The sequence below is a fragment of the Rutilus rutilus genome (genome assembly GCF_951802725.1).
Source record: "Rutilus rutilus genome assembly, chromosome: 1".
Classification (NCBI taxonomy): domain Eukaryota; kingdom Metazoa; phylum Chordata; class Actinopteri; order Cypriniformes; family Leuciscidae; genus Rutilus; species Rutilus rutilus.
In genome coordinates, this window is record NC_140209.1 from 41504559 (window position 1) to 41522033 (window position 17475).

The 17475-nt window shown below is 37.6% G+C and overlaps 1 protein-coding gene across 2 annotated transcripts in view; it reads left to right on the plus strand.

Moving 5' to 3' along the window:
• elfn2b (extracellular leucine-rich repeat and fibronectin type III domain containing 2b) overlaps window positions 1-17475 on the plus strand; it is a 90850-nt gene that overhangs the window by 16243 nt on the left and 57132 nt on the right. For both annotated transcript variants that reach the window (XM_084423564.1, XM_084423563.1), the window contains exon 2: window positions 15399-15603. The gene's annotated coding sequence lies outside the window, so the exon portion shown is untranslated. The remainder of the gene's footprint in view (window positions 1-15398; window positions 15604-17475) is intronic.

Consider the following 17475-nt stretch of genomic DNA (forward strand, 5'->3'; position numbering starts at 1 on the left):
AACTGCATAAAGAGTCACTGAAAAATTCCTACTTACAAACAGACTGACAAGCGAAGCAAGCAGTGCAAATACGAGTGTTGTGTGTCTGTGTGGGACGATACATAATTAATATTAAATAACTTTGCCCAAACTAAATCTGGCCAGTTTTTTTTATATATATATATATTTTTCCCTACCAAAAACCTTTGCCAAAACACCAAACTTTGTGTAGGCTATTGCCAAGCTGTAAATTACATTTTCAAGGAAAAGACTGATTTCATTTTTAATAGCTACATAGAGCCACAAACCTCACTCTCTTCTCACCCCGTTCACAGTCTGGTCATCCTTCCTCACTCCCACATGACCTCCCTGCGCCGCTTGATTTGGGCAGGCGAGTCGGCTCTTGGCCCGCAGCCGTATTCAGGCTGGTAGAGGGAGATTGAGTGTTGAACGGTGTTTATAAGTGCATGCTGTCATGCTCTGCTGCTCACGGGGGTTAGAATGGCAACAGTTGTGATGACTGTGCAAAATGAAATTATTGCAGTGTTGAGATTGTAACACACTGTGGTCCTAAACAATACAAATGCAGAAGGAGGGAGGAGGAGGAGACAGTGCACGGATTGATATGCTTGGTGCTGCAGTTCAACGTCCACCCTATGATACATTGATCTGGCTTACCTTTTTTTTAGGTTTATGAAGGATGAGGAAGCATGTAAATACAGCATTTGTTTTTAGTAATGTTTCAATATTGAAAGTATTTTCTGAAAAGCTAGCATACCAAGCTGTTAAGCCAAGAAGCTTTAGATTGAAATGATGGTTTGTAAATGTTACAACTGGTGTACAGTAGCCTAATTAGCAAGTATGGCCTGGTTATGTAAAGCTCATTAATTCCTAATGGATGGTTAGTGTGAGGCTTTAAAAACAGATGGCAGAAATGGACAAGGAAGGGAGAGAAAGAGATTAACTGAGATGGAGGGAGATGCGCACAGTTTCAGAGTTGAGTGAAATCATCAGGAAAGAGGGATGGAGGGTGGGAGAGAGAGAGAGAGGCAGCCTGTTCAAAGCAGTTCACGCCCTACTGACTCACTAACACCCCAGAGTGCCACATGACCACATGCATGGAGGCGTCAGAGCGCCTGGGGACAATGAAAGTGAGGGAAAGACAGAGTAGAGATAGGACAAGATAAGAATGAAGTTTAGTTTCCTTTGCATATATTAAAATCAATACATCAGCATGAAAACCATCAAAAAGATCTGTGCAGATATTTTGAAAGTGAAAGTGAAATGTGAAGGCCAAGTATGTTAACCCATACTCAGAATTAATGCATCCAAATAAGTGCACACACATTAGGAAAATGTTTTGCTGTTGCGCCCGGGGAGCGAATGGGTGTTCGGTGTCTCAGTCATTTTCTTCCTGGTATTGAGAATCAAACCCACAACCTTCGGGTTATCAGTCTGACTCTCTAACCATTAGGCCACAACTAGAACTATAAACTATATATTTCAAATAAATGCTATTTTTTAGAACTTTATATTTATCAAACAATCCTAAAAATGTATCACACTTTCCACAAAAATATTATGCACTGTTTTCAATATTGATAATAACAAGAAATGTTTCTTGAGCAGCAAATCATCATAGAATGATTTCTGAAGGATCATGTGACTCTGAAGACTGGAGTAATGATGCTAAAAAATTAAGCTTCGACATCACAGAATAATTGTATTTAAAATGTGTATAATTATTTTACAATCTTACTTTTTTCCCTGTATTAAATACAAATATAAATGCAGCCTTGGTGAACATAAAAATCTTGTTCCAAAAACATCTCACTGACCCTAAACTTATGAATGATTGTGTATTTTAAACAAGTTACACTTTATATCAGATATCTGCTAGGCTACTTTGCTGTTTAGGGTGTACATTTTATGTCCGTGATATATTTAAAATATTTATGTAAATAGAGCAATTTGTCATCAAGTTGTAAGACTTCTGAAAACTTTTCACAGCCCCAAAGGCACTGAATTGCAGGAAAGACCCAGGTAATAAAACTTAAATAAAATAAAACTTTGCATAATTGGTCTATGCAGTGACACTTTTTAAAAGATGAGAGTTAGGTAACACTTTATTTTGATGCTCTCTTGTCATTGAAAATTTAAGAGCAGCATTCAATCAGGAGTTTGACTCATCCATTGGGTTCATGCGAAGTTTGTCAGTGTGTCCAGCCATTTGATGCTCTGTCTGCACTTTGTATGAGGGAATGAGGACATCTACTAATAAACAGTTATGTACATTCATATTACGGTCTGTCTTGGAGTGTTGAAGAGTCTTGACACTAGTTGGTCACACATCTTCATGGTGTCATGAGTCCTCCGCATAGTGGGAATCTGGCTTTATCCACTTTAAAAAAAACAAGTTGGAATTGCTGCTACACATTTCTCCGGGCCGATGGGGATGGTGGACCCATCTCCAAGCTTTATGTCATGAGCCCTTCACTGCACAGGCCAAAGACATTGAAGAAAGCCAGAAATGTAGACTTTGACACAAATACTCTAAAAAGTGCATTATAAATACTCTGCAGTCAGGGTGAAACTCACATGCTGGACTTCCAGCATATGGTGCATGATCGAACTAATCTGTTTCCTCGTGGTTACATGATGGAGTGGCGGGGAGATGATTATTGTTCCCAAACCTCCTTGGCAGGGAATCCTGAAAGCTGCCTGTGCCCATAGAGTAATTTGAATGGGGTCAAACTGATGGATTTCTGGGCAATTTTTTAATGCCAAAGAGGATGTATGGGATCATGAGGTCCCCGTCTAAGCATTGAGAATATCTGAGTGCCAATTTTCCTCGCTTCACTTGCGTGCCATGTGCTTCTATTTATTCACTGGCCAGGGTGTTGAGTCATCTTCCCAGTGTAATCCAGTGCAATGATTTGCTCACACGCAGGATACTCAAATTCATACATGCCTTTGCACCATTTTCTGCATATATTTGAATCTTCCAATATAGAGATGCTTATCACTTTTTAACTAATTAAATGTTTTAATTTAAAGGTACACTATGTAACTTTTTTTGTTCAAAATGAACAACATTTAAATAATGATTCAATACAACACCAGGTCAGAAACCTCTCGGATTTCATCAAAAATATCTTAATTTGTGTTCCAAAGATGAACGGAAGTTTTATGGGTCCGAATCACCTGTTTTTTGTTGTTGTTTTTTTTGTTTTTAACGCTGAACAGAGGAGAGTTTGTTGGCAAAAAGAGAACGTGACAGAGCTCGTAATAAAACAAGAATCAACATTGGCATGGCTTTTCAGAGATTTTATCCCTCAACAGGTGGAAAGGTATTTTATTGAACAGATCAATTGCCATATAGCTCTCTAACAGAGTTCATTGTAAAGCATTATCTATTGTGATTTGAGCTATTTATTTTCAATGAAGTACAATGTCTATTAATGGGTAAAGTAACGTCTTCAGCTAGTCAGCTGCAGATCCTTTCCATCTAAAGTGGTTATATCTCTCAAGCCTAGGGAATGTTTCATGAGCATTAGGATAATCTCTCTTTTTTTTAGCTATGAGAAAGAACCTATTCATCCACACAGTCACGCAGAGCCGAAGCACAACCAAAACAACGTTCATTCGCAAAATGCATGCAGTTTTGTTTTTTAACCTCTAGAGGGCCTTAAATATAAGTAAACAATGTAAAACTCGGAAAAGAAGTTCAGAACATTGAGGCAACCATGCGCTTCTTGAGTATCTGTTGATTCTCTTAAAATTGATTACCATTTTAAGTACATATTCGTGACATTTCAGATTTTGAAACCGTAAAATACTGTGTGGGATGTTATTGTGTTTTATCCAAAGAGCTGAGTAGTTTGCATTATATTACTCTGAAGTATTCAAAAATACTTTTCTTTTAATAACTGCATTTTTACTACTGTTTATACAATCAGATGTTTTGAATGGTCAACTATATTAATCTATTCTGTTAATTAATTTACAACCTAGTTTTCTGCACAGTGATTTTACATCTGCTTTTGGCTTAAATAAACTAGTGGCATTGTGAAATCCTGCAGGCTGCTTGTAATGTCTCAGCACAGACTTATGGATGTTATTCTCTGTGAGGTTTAATCATGTATTTATCTGAAAAGAAGTACAGTCTTTCATAATACAAAACTACGGTGACCGTGAGGGGACATGCTCAGTTCATTTAGTTTTGTCGTGGCCACGACATATAAACTCTTGGGAACATGATAATACGTTGTGTACATTTTATCGAGGTAACAACATCTGGTAACGCTTTAGATTACAGCCCGGAATACTGCCTAATTAAGACAAATTTACAGCGTAACTTTAGGTAATTATAGTGTACCTATAAAGTACTTACATGTAAGTATAAGGGAACAATATGTAAAGTTTGGGGAATAAAGGGGTAACAAAGGAGAATTTAAAAATGATTTATACTGTAAGTATTATAGACCTTAAGGGGTACTTATTCTACTATTATGATACAACAATCTTACATTTGGGAGCAATTTAGCGAGAACATACTCTGTGTACCTTTTTGTAATAATGGTGTACCAATACAAACTGTATAGGCTTTTTAAAAATTACAGGGTATATACAGTATCTATGCATTTATACAGTTTTTTTTTTTTTTATATTTATTTAATTAAATTTTTTTTAGCAAAAGTGCAGATGTTTAAGTTTGGGCTTACATGTTTCAAGGCAAATAAAGCTAAAACTATTGCCATTTTTTTTATATATATTGGGAAATATACTCTTATTCCATGTAGTTACAGGGTAAGTGGTGCTTGTTACCCTCTTGTTCCATGTAGTTACAGGGTAAGTGGTGCTTGTTACCCTCTTGTTCCATGTAGTTACAGGGTAAGTGGTGCTTGTTACCCTCTTGTTCCATGTAGTTACAGGGTAAGTACAATAAAAATACATACACAATATAATATCACTGACTCGGAAACCTTTATTTGAAAAACAACTTATTACAGTTGGTCTGAAGCAATAGTCTACAGTTTAAAATATTGTAATTTTTCTTACAAACACCTATCGTCTCACTTCAGAAGGCATTGATCCATCCATTGCGGTCATATAGATTACTACAGTTATTGTAGTATGTGCTGTTTGATGCTCCAGCTTGTAGGAACAGATGAGCTTGCATTATATGTATTCCCATTTTTCTAAAAACCTTAATGTGTGTTAATCTGAAGAAGGAAAGTCGTATGCATCTTGGATGGCATGAGGGTAGAAAATGAGTAAATGGTGAGGACGTATTTCTGGGTATACAGCATTTTCTTTTAATACAGAATACAGAATAGCAAGAGACATGATTTCTTCTTCAGATTCATCAGTGGAAAGAAAAGAAAAGAAAAAGAAGAAGAGGAACAAACGGAAGAAGCCAATCAAGAGAAAAAAGGGTGGACAAAACATGCTACTTTCTGTCAAGACTTAAGCATTTGAAATGAATTGTTGATTAAAAAAAGCAGTTTTAAATGAAAAAGAAGTGTCGTAAATCTGTTTTGAATTAAGTTGTTTTTCCAAATAAAGGTTTCCGAGTCAGTGATATTAGATTGTGTGTATGTATTTTTATTGTACTTACCCTGTAACTACATGGAACAAGAGGGTAACTGTAACGGTCACCAGCTGGAGTGCCCTTGAGAGCCACCAGAGGGCACTCCACATCAGACTTTTGTCATTCCCTCACAAACTACATCTCCCATAATTCTCTGCCTGGACTCATCCCATCCACCTGTATGTCATTACCTTGTTTAGCTCACCCCATATAAGCCAGGTTTTCTCATTCATTATCTGCAAAGTCTTGTTTAGTGTTTATACTGCATTTCTGAGTAATTCCACTGTTTTCTATGTCCCTGGTTCTTTAAATCTGCCTGTGTCCTGGTTTTCCTGTTCCTGTCTCACCCTCTGGATTTACTGTGCTTTGACCTCTTGCCTTTTTGTCGACTACGATTGTGGATTACCCTTTCAATAAAACTGCATTTGGATCCTCAACCTTCTTGCCTCAGAGCAGTACGTGACAGTAACAAGCAGCACTTTAATTTATGGCCCGCAATGTCACACTTACCCTGTAACTACATAGAACAAGAGGGTAACAAGCACCACTACTTGAAACAAGAGAATCTTTCCCCAATATTTAAGCAAAAGTATATAGTTTTAGTTTTCAGTGCACTTTTGTTAAAAAGATGACTGTATAAATACATAGATATCTACCCTGCAATTTTTACAGTTTGTGTTGGTACACCATTATTACAAAAACAACAGTGTATGCTCTTGCTAAATTGCTCCCAAATGTAAGATTGTTGTATCATAATAGTAGAATAAGTACCCCTTAGTTCTATAATACTTACAGTATAAATCATTTTTTTTATTCTCCTGGTTGTTACCCCTTTATTCCCCAAACTATACATATTGTTCCCTTATACTTACATGTAAGTACTTTATAGGTACACTATAAATCCCGAAAGCCTTTCCGGGCTGTAATCTATAAAGTGTTACCCAACATCCTTATGTTGTGGCCACGCGATGTAAAGTCTTCGAGATCCTATGCTGAGAGAACAACATATTTTTCTTGTGGCCACGACTTCATATAAGGGAACGAAATCTATTTCTCGTGACCAGTTAAATGCAGTCAAGGAAAAATTTAAATAAATTAAAATTTGAGGCGGGGCAATTCTTTCCTCCACTTCTGCAGTTATTTTTCTCTGTTTGCATCTACTGATTTCCCAAAGTCATCTTAAATGTTCAATTGTCAATACAGCTGACATTTTTTTATAGAACATCACAACGAAAACAACAACTCTAAACAACTTTTTATTGAAAGCGCAATGTTTTGACCATCAGGTCTTCATCAGGCACCCGACTGCGCCTGATGAAGACCTGATGGTCGAAACGTTGCCCAGTTAGGGTGCGTGTGGGATGTGCACACCTTCTTTGTGGTTTTGATTGTCCAATGTGATGCACCTCCTTGTGGTCAAAAAGGGAGTACATTCCTAGGGAGTCACTCTGTCTTTCACTTTTTCTCTCACTTACTCAGTTCTCATTGTTTTTCTGTACGTCTCCCCCTGCACCTTGTAATGTGCAGGGCAAATGCAGGGTTAATTCTGCAGGTAGTTAATGAGTCACCATCAGAGCAGAAGGCTTGAGTCCAGGGTGCAAAGCTGGATGAATAAACAATGACTATAAACATTTGGGACATCGGCCTGTATGTTGGAACAGTTTCAAATGTGATGTGTGTGTTTAGTGAGGGTATCGCCTATGTGTGTGTTTTTAAGACACCTGATGACTCGGGTGCTCCATGCGCTCAACTAGCAGATGGAAAAATACTGCTTTTCTCTGCAGGCCTCAGTTTGACTGCTGCTAAAAAACACCCTGCTGCTTTCCCTAAGCATTTCAGCACTTTCACTTTCTCTCTCTTTCTTTTAACTGCAGTCTATCCTCACCTACTGCGAAACAGCCATACAGGCCCATAATGACTACATAATAATCAAACAGGCATAATTTAAACTGTTGTTTTATTACACTTGATTCACATTGGTCAGCACTGAGCAGTCAAATACAATGATACTAAACTGAATAATTGACCACTGTCCATGGAAACATATAGGTGTAATTTCCATGTATCTTGTATCTGTCACGATCCCTGTACTGTCTTGTCTTTTGTAGGACTTTTATGTTGAAGTGTATTCTTAGTTTCCATTGTTTCTGTGTTTATTTCCTGTGTTTGGTTCCTGTTTTGCCTTGTACCTTGTTTGGTGCCATATTAGTCACCCTCATTAGTTCTCATGACATCTAATCACCAACACCTGTCCCTTGTTAACCTGTCCATTTAAACCTCTGTGCTTCAGTTGTTGTTTGCACATTTTACAGTAAATCCTTTTAAAATATTTTTTTTCAATTAATTATATTGGTCATGAAATAAGTGTCACATGTACAATGATGAATAATAAAATCGATGTAAAAAAATAAAACCTAAGTACTAAGCTAAATATTGGCAATGTGATTCTATCCCTTTATTAAACAGTGAAAGTTGAGAGGAGGTAAACAGCAGGGACCTGGTCTAATCGGAGATGATTTAAGATGCCAATGTGTTGAAAAGAAACATTTGCATTCAGGAATTGAAGCAGCTCGTAATTATATCAGATTTAACAAACCTTCAGTTGATGCTGCTGTTGCCCATTAGCAATTTGCATCCTGCTAAAATCGTTCTCAATAGAATTTACACTACACATTTCTGTTTCATATGACTATCACCCTAAATATTTAAATACATTACAATGTTCGTTTTTGATGCTTGTTTGGGCCAAATAACAGGACATTTGTCATTTATAGCTCATAGTATTTTACAATCGCTGCTTACTTCAACATTGCGTCTGGTTGCTGAATCGTTTGCCGCAGCCTGCTGGTTTTTGTGTTTGTGAGCAGGGTGAACAAGTTATAATAACAGCTGTGTTGTTACTCGTCTAAATATACAGAGGGCACATCAATCACTTTAACTGCAGCTGCGAGCGATGCTAACAGGAGGCAGTAGTCATTAGCTGAAGTATGAACATAGTGACTTATTGCAATTTCGTTTTGTTCTGCTGAGAATTTGGACAATAATAGCCAATTAACGTTGGGTCTTCTGAGTCAGAAACTCTGTTCCTCATTTTACCAAGAAAGAGAAATTGATAGGGAACCACTGAGAAGCTATTCTGTGTGATCAACCACCATTAGTCCTGTTTCACCGTACATAGAAGTGGTGAGTGTTAGGCTATATTTTTTGCACTAAAATGAACAAGTATCTTAATACAAGTATTGGATATTGAAAGAGATAGTCCACCCAAAAATGTTCCAAATGACTCATTTTACACAAATTCGATTCATTTTATTTTTAATTTATTTAGTCAACATAGAATACAATTGTAATATTGGTATAGTTGGCCATAACATGAAAATAATTACCAGCTCATGAGGGCATCCCTTGGTTCTGTTCTGTGTAAAATGAATAACTTTTGGGATGTAAATGTGATCCTATGTAAATCGAAATAAAAAAATAATGACGATTAAGTTTGTAATAATTCTCATTCACGGTAATCACTTAAACATTTATCCTAAAAAATAAAGGAAAGTTATCCCATTTATTAACCTAGGAATTAAATTGTTTTGGTTGGTTGAATAGCAGAAACATCAACAGGAGGTTCATTTAAAATCGAGTCGAAGTCACATGAGTAACATTAAGACTTAACAGCCTCGTTTGAGACAGCAGAAGGTGGTGTAATGATACTGACGCCTTGGGCAGACTGAGACCTTATCGATAGTCATTGATCTGAGATGGAAAAATTTAGGCTGATTAGATTAATGACATAATTAATATGAATAACGAGTTGCCTTCGAGGGAATTTGGGCCTTCTGAGTCTTTCAACATGCAGGTCATGTTTCTTCTGAGACCCTGACAAAAGGTCCACACACACTTATGTCTATATATCTCTCATCTAAGGGAGCATGTGTAAAATCACAACTTCAGGCTCACAAAGAGCACAATGTACATTCTCAACCTGACCATTTGTATAAAGAGCTCTTTGATCTGTTCATCGTCCAACAGCCATATCTAACACAGCACCGCATTTGAACTCTCTGTGGTCATTTTACCTCAAAGACCCTTTAAAGCACAGTGAGCTGTGGTTGAAATATATGCACTGTCGCTGAAAATTCAACATTTCACTCTCAAAGAGGACAGAGAGAACAAAATAAAGAACGCAACAGAGACTGAAGGGGGCCGCAGGGTACCAGACAGAAGTCAGAGGCCAAAACAAAGTTCACAACGTTGGAAATAAACATACCTATGCAGCGGTCCGAGATTTGATTTGTCTGGAAATCACAGTGCGACTGAAGTTATTTTGCTTGTGGCTAGCAGAGGGCCAAAATACAGATCAGGACTCAGACAAGAAGTCAAATCCCTGTAATAACAGACACCTTTAGCACTGCGATGGATTCCTAGAGCTCTTGCCTGGCTGTTATTGTCAACATTTTACCAAGTATATTATTGTTTCTCACTGAGACCTTGGCTGAGAGGCATCTTGCACGGTTTATTTACCGTGATACAGAGTGTCAGCGGCAGTATAGTGGGTGTGCAGGTCGAATATGCGTGTGTATGAGTGTGAGAGAGAGAGAGAGCGAGAGCATGGTATGCTGTGCCAGTGCACATGTCTGCGTAGATAAATTCAGGGATTAGTGTGTTAGAGATGCACAGACTGACTGACAATCTCTCCTCCCTTCAGTGCCACTGTGAGACAACTGAGAACTCATTAACTCACTCCACTCACGGGCCGAGAGTGAGAGAGAGAGTGAATTGAGACAAAAATGAACATGATGGCGTAGAAACAGAAAAAGCAAATATGGCGTATTAGCAGCAAGGCCGTGAGCGATAGAGGCAGAGAGAGTGAGGGGGGTTGAGGCCAAAAACAGAAAAGGCTAACGGTGAACAGCAGAGGCTGGAGGAAGAGGAGGTGTGGAAGAGAAGGATGAAGAAAGGAGCGAGAGAGACAGAGAAAGTGGCTGTTGCCAGGGACAACAGCATAATAGAGAGCGATCCTCCTACACAACCTCTGCCTTATTTTACTCCTCCTCCACTGTGGATTGATTCTCTCTCCCTCCGTTTACCTGCCTCAAGTCATGTCTGCCGCGGACCTTGTCAGAGTCAACAATGCTTGATTGGCGTCATTGTTAAAGGGACAGCTCACCCAAAATATAGCTGTCAATTACTCATCATCATTTTGTTGTTGTAGACATGATGTTCTCTCTTTTGTTAAACACAAAACATGTTAGGCAGGATGATCGTGCTTCTCTTTTCCATTCCATGAAAAGTAATGGTGACCAGTGACAGTCAAGTTCTATAAAAAATGTTTTAAAAAGCACTGTAAAGTATTACAAAAGAAGTTTATTCCTCGATTCTTGGCATTGTTGTGTATTGATTTACCATATTTGAATATGAGATTTGAGAGCTGTTCAAACAAAACTAAGAGACCTTGTGAAAAAGATGTACACTTTAGCATACTTTTAGAAAGAGTATTTATTACAGCAATAATATACTTTAAAAGAACATGCTTAAAGGGATACTCCACTTTTTTCGGAAATAAGCTCATTTTACATCTCCCCCAGAGTTAAACAGTTGAGTTTTACCGTTTTAGAATCCATTCAGCCGAACTCCGGGTCTGACGGTACCACTTTTAGCATAGCTTAGCACAGATCATTGATTCTGATTAGTCCAGTAGCATTTCTTTCAAAATGACCAAAGAGTTTCAATATTTTTCCTATTTAAAACTTGACTCTTCTGTAGTTAAACCGTGTACTAAGATCGACGGAAAATGAAAAGTTGCGATTTTCTAAGCCTATATGACTAGGAACTACTCTCATTCCAGCGTAATAATCAAGGAACTGTGCGGCTGTACCATGAGTGCAGCAGGCGTAGTGATATGACGCAGCACCTGAAAATAGGTCTAATAGGTTAGACAAACTTAGTCCCGGTCACGTTGGAAGAAGTTACCGAGCTGGGGACTATTTTCAGGCGCTGCGTCATATCATTACGCCTGCTGCACCCATGGTACAGACACACAGTTCCTTGATTATTACGCTGGAATGAGAGTAGTTCCTAGCCATATAGGCTTAGAAAATCGCAACTTTTCATTTTCCGTCGATCTTAGTACACGGTTTAACTACAGAAGAGTCAAGTTTTAAATAGGAAAAATATTGAAACTTTTTGGTCATTTTGAAAGAAATGCTACTGGACTAATCAGAATCAATGATCTGTGCTAAGCTATGCTAAAAGTGGTACCGTCAGAACCGGAGTTCGGCTGAATGGATTCTAAAACGGTAAAACTCAACTGTTTAACTCTGGGGGAGATGTAAAATGAGCTTATTTCCGAAAAAAGTGGAGTATCCCTTTAAGCATGGACTGAATGTAATGACACTTAAATGCATGTTAATTGCAAATACATGAAAATGCATTAGTTAAAATTTCCATTAAATGCAGTTTGATGAACTTTAGAATGCGTTTTGTATGTAATTTCGTAATTATTGTCTTTGAAATATATGGTAAAAGTGGTTATGGTTAAATTCTTAATTTTATTTCTGCTGAATGTACTGACAAGCATTTATGGAAAAATAAGATATACTTTAAAGTCACATAACGCACTACAGTTAAATTATACTAAATACTTTACATGTGCTCAAGACATCAAAATAAATGTACTTTAATGCATTAAAAAATATTACAATATGATTTAAAATGTACTTTAAAGTATTTTTTTTTTGACATTATTACAAAGTGCACTTTTTAATAGTTTACTTAATTGTGTTAAATAATATAGTCATGAAAGTGTACTCTCTTTAAGTGCACTTAACTGCACGAGTACTTAGTGCTTATAGTAAAGGTGTAGACAACATTAAGGTTGGCAATCGATTCCAATTCTGGTCAGGAATCGGAAATTATAAAATATTGTTATAAAATAAAAATGTATATTCCTTTTATCAATTACTTTGTGTGCATTTTAATATGACTTGAAACCATTCAAGCGCAAGAAGACCCAAGCGCTGATTTCTGTGCTGCGCACACATCCAAAACATGTGCACAGAAAAGTGATTTTAAATAATTCAAGAGCAAGAAGACTCACGCGCTGTTTTCTGTGCTGCACACACATCCAAAACGTGCGCACAGACAGCCGCCTCTCATACTGAATATTGCGCGATACTGGCCCTGTCCCAAATGGCACACTTCATATGCACTTACAGTCTTGTGGACTTACAATGGCTGCCGTGTGCGCGTGTCCCTTTAGTCCATGAGACCGTATAGTTACTTTTGTATGAAAATGTAAATTGTATTCATAAAGTGCAGTGTTATTTTACATTTGATTACAGTTTCTGTACCTGAAAATCTTAAAACACTGTTAATTTCAATCGTGTCTTTGTTCAGTTGTATTTATTTATGCGATTGCTAATTTGTTTCTTTGTTTCTTTGAGTGTTTACTTGTCTTTAATAATGCTTGAAATGTATATTAGTTAGGCTAGTTGTTTTTGCTATGGTATTTTTAAACCAAAGACAAAAGTTGTAAGTGTTCCTTAGCCTGTTGATTTTTGTTCATGGTTTTCAGCTAAAATGAAATGTTTTGCAATAAGAATTAGAATAAATGTGGACATCTACGTTTTTTATGACCTTATTGATATCGAATTTAGGAATCGATAAGAATCGAAATCGATAAGCAGAATCGGAATCGTTAAAATTCAAATGATACCCAACCCAAGACAGCATAGGAAATACATTAGCTCAAATTAATTATGGGGAAAATAAAAGGACAACGTAAAACATTTCTACAGATAAATAAATGAGAAATTAATTTAAAAACAAAATCTAGCATATAGAACTAAATTAAATGGCTTATCAGAGCATTGAATCTCCTTCAATACTCTGACCTATTTATGTCTAATGTATTTATTTTAGTAATTATCTGTCAGTGTGGGTAAATCTGGAAACCATTTTTTGGAAAAGTGATGTGTTTTGAATTTGTTCGTAAAATAAAACCAAATAAAATTAAACTTAGGATGTGAATGAACATTACTTGAATGAAGTCAATGACCAAAGAAGTACTCAGATATACACAGATAAGTCTCTGTCTTTCTTTCTTTTCTCATTCCACATCCATCTCCGGTCTCTCTCCTCTGAATCTTTACATCTCCTCTGACTCTGCTCACGGTTGCCTGACTCATTGATTTGGGTGTGTGATTGATGGAAAGATCTGCCCCATCATTCCTCCCTCTCCCACCTTCCCTCTCCAATACCAATACCAGAACTTTTGCTTGTTAAATTACAGCATCTACCAGTCAGCCAATGCACTGATATCCTCAGGCTCATTCCACCACTCTTATCCCTCATTCTGTCTCTGCAAAATATTCCAATCCTCCTCTGTCTCTTATCTCTCTCGCCTTTCTGGAATGAGTCTGGAGATTTGAGTTGTAACTGTATTATGTTGATTGTGTTACTTGGTTCTGTTTTGTCAACACATTCTAACTCTCAACTTGTCACGTTGACGCTTTTTAGAGCACAGGGTACCACTTTATTGTCATTTTTCGACATGCAGGGTACATCATACACAGGCGATGGGCAAGGGAATTTTATTGTCAAAATGAAATTAGATATATTGGGGTGTAATTTTGCCATTTTGCCACCAATTTGCCATTGCCATGTTTGAGCATATAACCCAACCTCTACCCCTAAACCCATTTGTGTATAATATAAAATAAACACAGATATCACTACAGTCACAATTTATTCATAAAATACAAATATTCTGTGTTCCGAGGCCAAGCGATTGATTTGTGTGAGGAAAAGACCCAAAAGTGATCACGTCTCCATCCGTCATTACATTAAAAAATTGCTGCCCGAAGAAGCGTTGATTGAGAAATAGCATGGCTCTCGTGTGTCTCGTGACCTATTGCATCATTCTAATGTCCGGGTGTATCTTTTGAATGAGATATGGCTATTATGACTATATTCAGTAATTAAAACCTTAAGTTTCACTTTGTTCTTCATAAAGTTATTGTATGGCTTCAGGAGACTTGGAATGCAACATGGGTTGTTTGTAATACTTTTATATTGGTTTTTGGTCAGTGTTTTAAATAAATGTCTGAATACCTTTTCTTTTCTTTTCTTTTTTGCCTGTTATGTGTTTTGTATTGTTGAGAAGTGGGTTTAAATATTTATACAAATCAATTTTACTTTTAAAAATGCAAAGAATTAAATGCACCTTGATCTGCCCATAAGGCAAAAAACTGAACACAATGGAGTACCCTGCATGTCGAAAACTTACTCTAAAGTGGTTCTGTGCGTTAAAAAGTGACGCAGAGGGGGTCTTGACCAAGCATCAATATGTGACAAGTTGGGAGTGAGAACGTACTGGTTTTGTACCACATTTTATTGTTTTTAAGGTATTTTTCGAGTACTCAGAGCAAGAACCCCATGATAGATATAGTACACAATGTAGTTTTGCATTGTGTGCCTAAATTTTGAATGGAGTTTTGACAATTCAGAGCCACCGAATCACAAATACGAAAAAAACGCATACTAAAATTTCGGACTCAGTGTGCAGGGACCTTTTGTCTAGTTCAAAGTACAAAATAAAAGAGTGATAAAGTCTGTGTTCAGTTTCTCCCTTTGACTTCATACTCCCCATACTCTTTCATCGTTCCAGATTTGCCTGTCAGCAGCTCCTTAATGCCAAGTCTGCCACCTTTTTTATATTCAGGCTAATTAAGAAAACCAAGTGGGTTTTGCAGCACTGCAAACAACATTATTCAGAAGTTGCACCAGCTCTTTAACTGTCTCTCTTTCTCCCATCATCTCTTATCTACAGCTCAGAGCGCATCGTTTCCCAGCCCCTGTTCCCTGCGACAAGTGGATTTCAACCAAGGCTTAAATACTGCAGCATCAGGACCGCTTATTCTTGGCGTCTGCAGCCACAGACCTGGTACTGCGATCACACCTGATCTGCTGCACTAGAGGAAGACACTGCCACAGTCTCATTTTATTGAAGATAAACTGTGTAGCAGAGAAAGCAGGTGAGTGCTAACTGGCATAGTCACTCTATATTGGTACTGTTTTATGCCCTTTTTTGTGTACTGATTGTTTAACGGGCTCCAGATAAATTTCTGAAATGAAGAACTTTATGAAAAACTATCTTTACAAATTCACTGCAAAAGCATTTGTTCCATCCGTTTGCATTTTTTTTTTTTTTTCAACAAGCATCAGACCTGCCCCAGGCTGACAGTTGCTGTAGTTTGTGTTTTTGTAAATGATGATGGACCTGTCATGTCATTTCCACTCTCTTACACACATACACACCATACACACCTCAGTATTTAGAGAGATATCTGCCCTCTTCTGTTTTAAATACAGGCACACAAGAAAGAAAACATTTTTCATTTGACTTGGTCTAGGAAGTATACAGTGGCTTTAAGAGTCCCACATATGATTTCTGCTCTCTTTAAAGGGGTCATGAATTGAGAAATCTATTTATTTATTTTTGACACATAAGAAGTATCCTGTAAGTTTCAGAACTTAAAACGTCCTTGTTAGTCCAAAAGCGTTTATTGAAACCAATGAACCATTCGTTCATGTCATGTAGTAGTAAAAACGAGAGAGACGCAAACACAGGATTTCTCCAGCAACAAAACGATAGAGATGCCTCTGAGGATTACAAGAAGTTTTGAAGTGCCAAGTTGTGGAAAAGCAGTCTTTAAATTGCCATCCTAATGATCCTAAAGGCCAATTTATACTTCTGCGTCGGGTGCGGCGTAGCATACGCATAGACGTGTATCATACGTCGTACCCTTCGCCGTACCCTGACGCGCGCCTCCTCAAAAATGTAACTACACGTCGTGACGACGCGGACCGCAAGATCTGTGATTGGTCGGGTTGGTAGCATCGCATTTCCTCCTACGCATTTCCGGCGTGTTCTTCTGCCCCGCCCGTCATTTTTAAATTCGGTTCAACCGTCAACAGGTTCACAGGTCGCACGTACCATCTCCTCCGATGCCTTCCCTTGTTTCTGCCTTTTAGTTTTAGTAATTTCACTAAAATTAACTGTTTTTCCACCTCGATAAGCTCCAACTCCAACATGATCCACTCTCTTTCGGTCGCTTAGTAGCCTAAACTCAAAACAGCCGCGAGGAATCTAAACACAGTGGAACATTAAAACCCGCCCCCGCCAACTAGCGTTTCGGCGCTGTAACTGCAGAGCAACACAGACATAACGGAGAAGTATAAATGCTCACGACGGCGTCGCCTACGTGCGTAGCCTACGACGTACACTACGGCATACACTCGACGCAGAAGTATAAATTGGCCTTAACAGGAAAGCATGGATTAACTTTATTTTTAAGTTCCAGTTGAATCGCATAAGTTAAACTGTTCATTTGTTCACTTTTTTTTTTATACGGCGGATTAGTTTTTAAACAAGACACAGTTCGACGCAGGCTTTTCAGAGACGCTGAAAATAAAAGATGATGCATTGCCGACTATATTGGATCTGGCAGTAATGTCGCAACACAAAACTATAATTGTGATTTGCTGTTCTTTCCTTTGCTTTGGTATTTATGGGGTTAATGCGTTGGATTATCGGAAGCAAGAAGAGAACGCCACTTTTATTGTTGTCATGAAGACATTACAACACGTTTCATTTTATTTTAAAACACAACACTGCAAATGACAATGTAGGCCTATATGTTTTTCACTTTATCGAAAAGGATGAACGATGAATAGCCTATAAAAACGACAGTCTGACAAACGACGTTACACTCATTCATAATTCTGTTTACACGAAACACACAAGTCAACCTTTATCATCCTTTGCCACAACCAAGACTTATAAAGCATATATAATACTCTTAAATGTTTTATATTATTGGCAAATGATAGCAGAAATAGCAGTG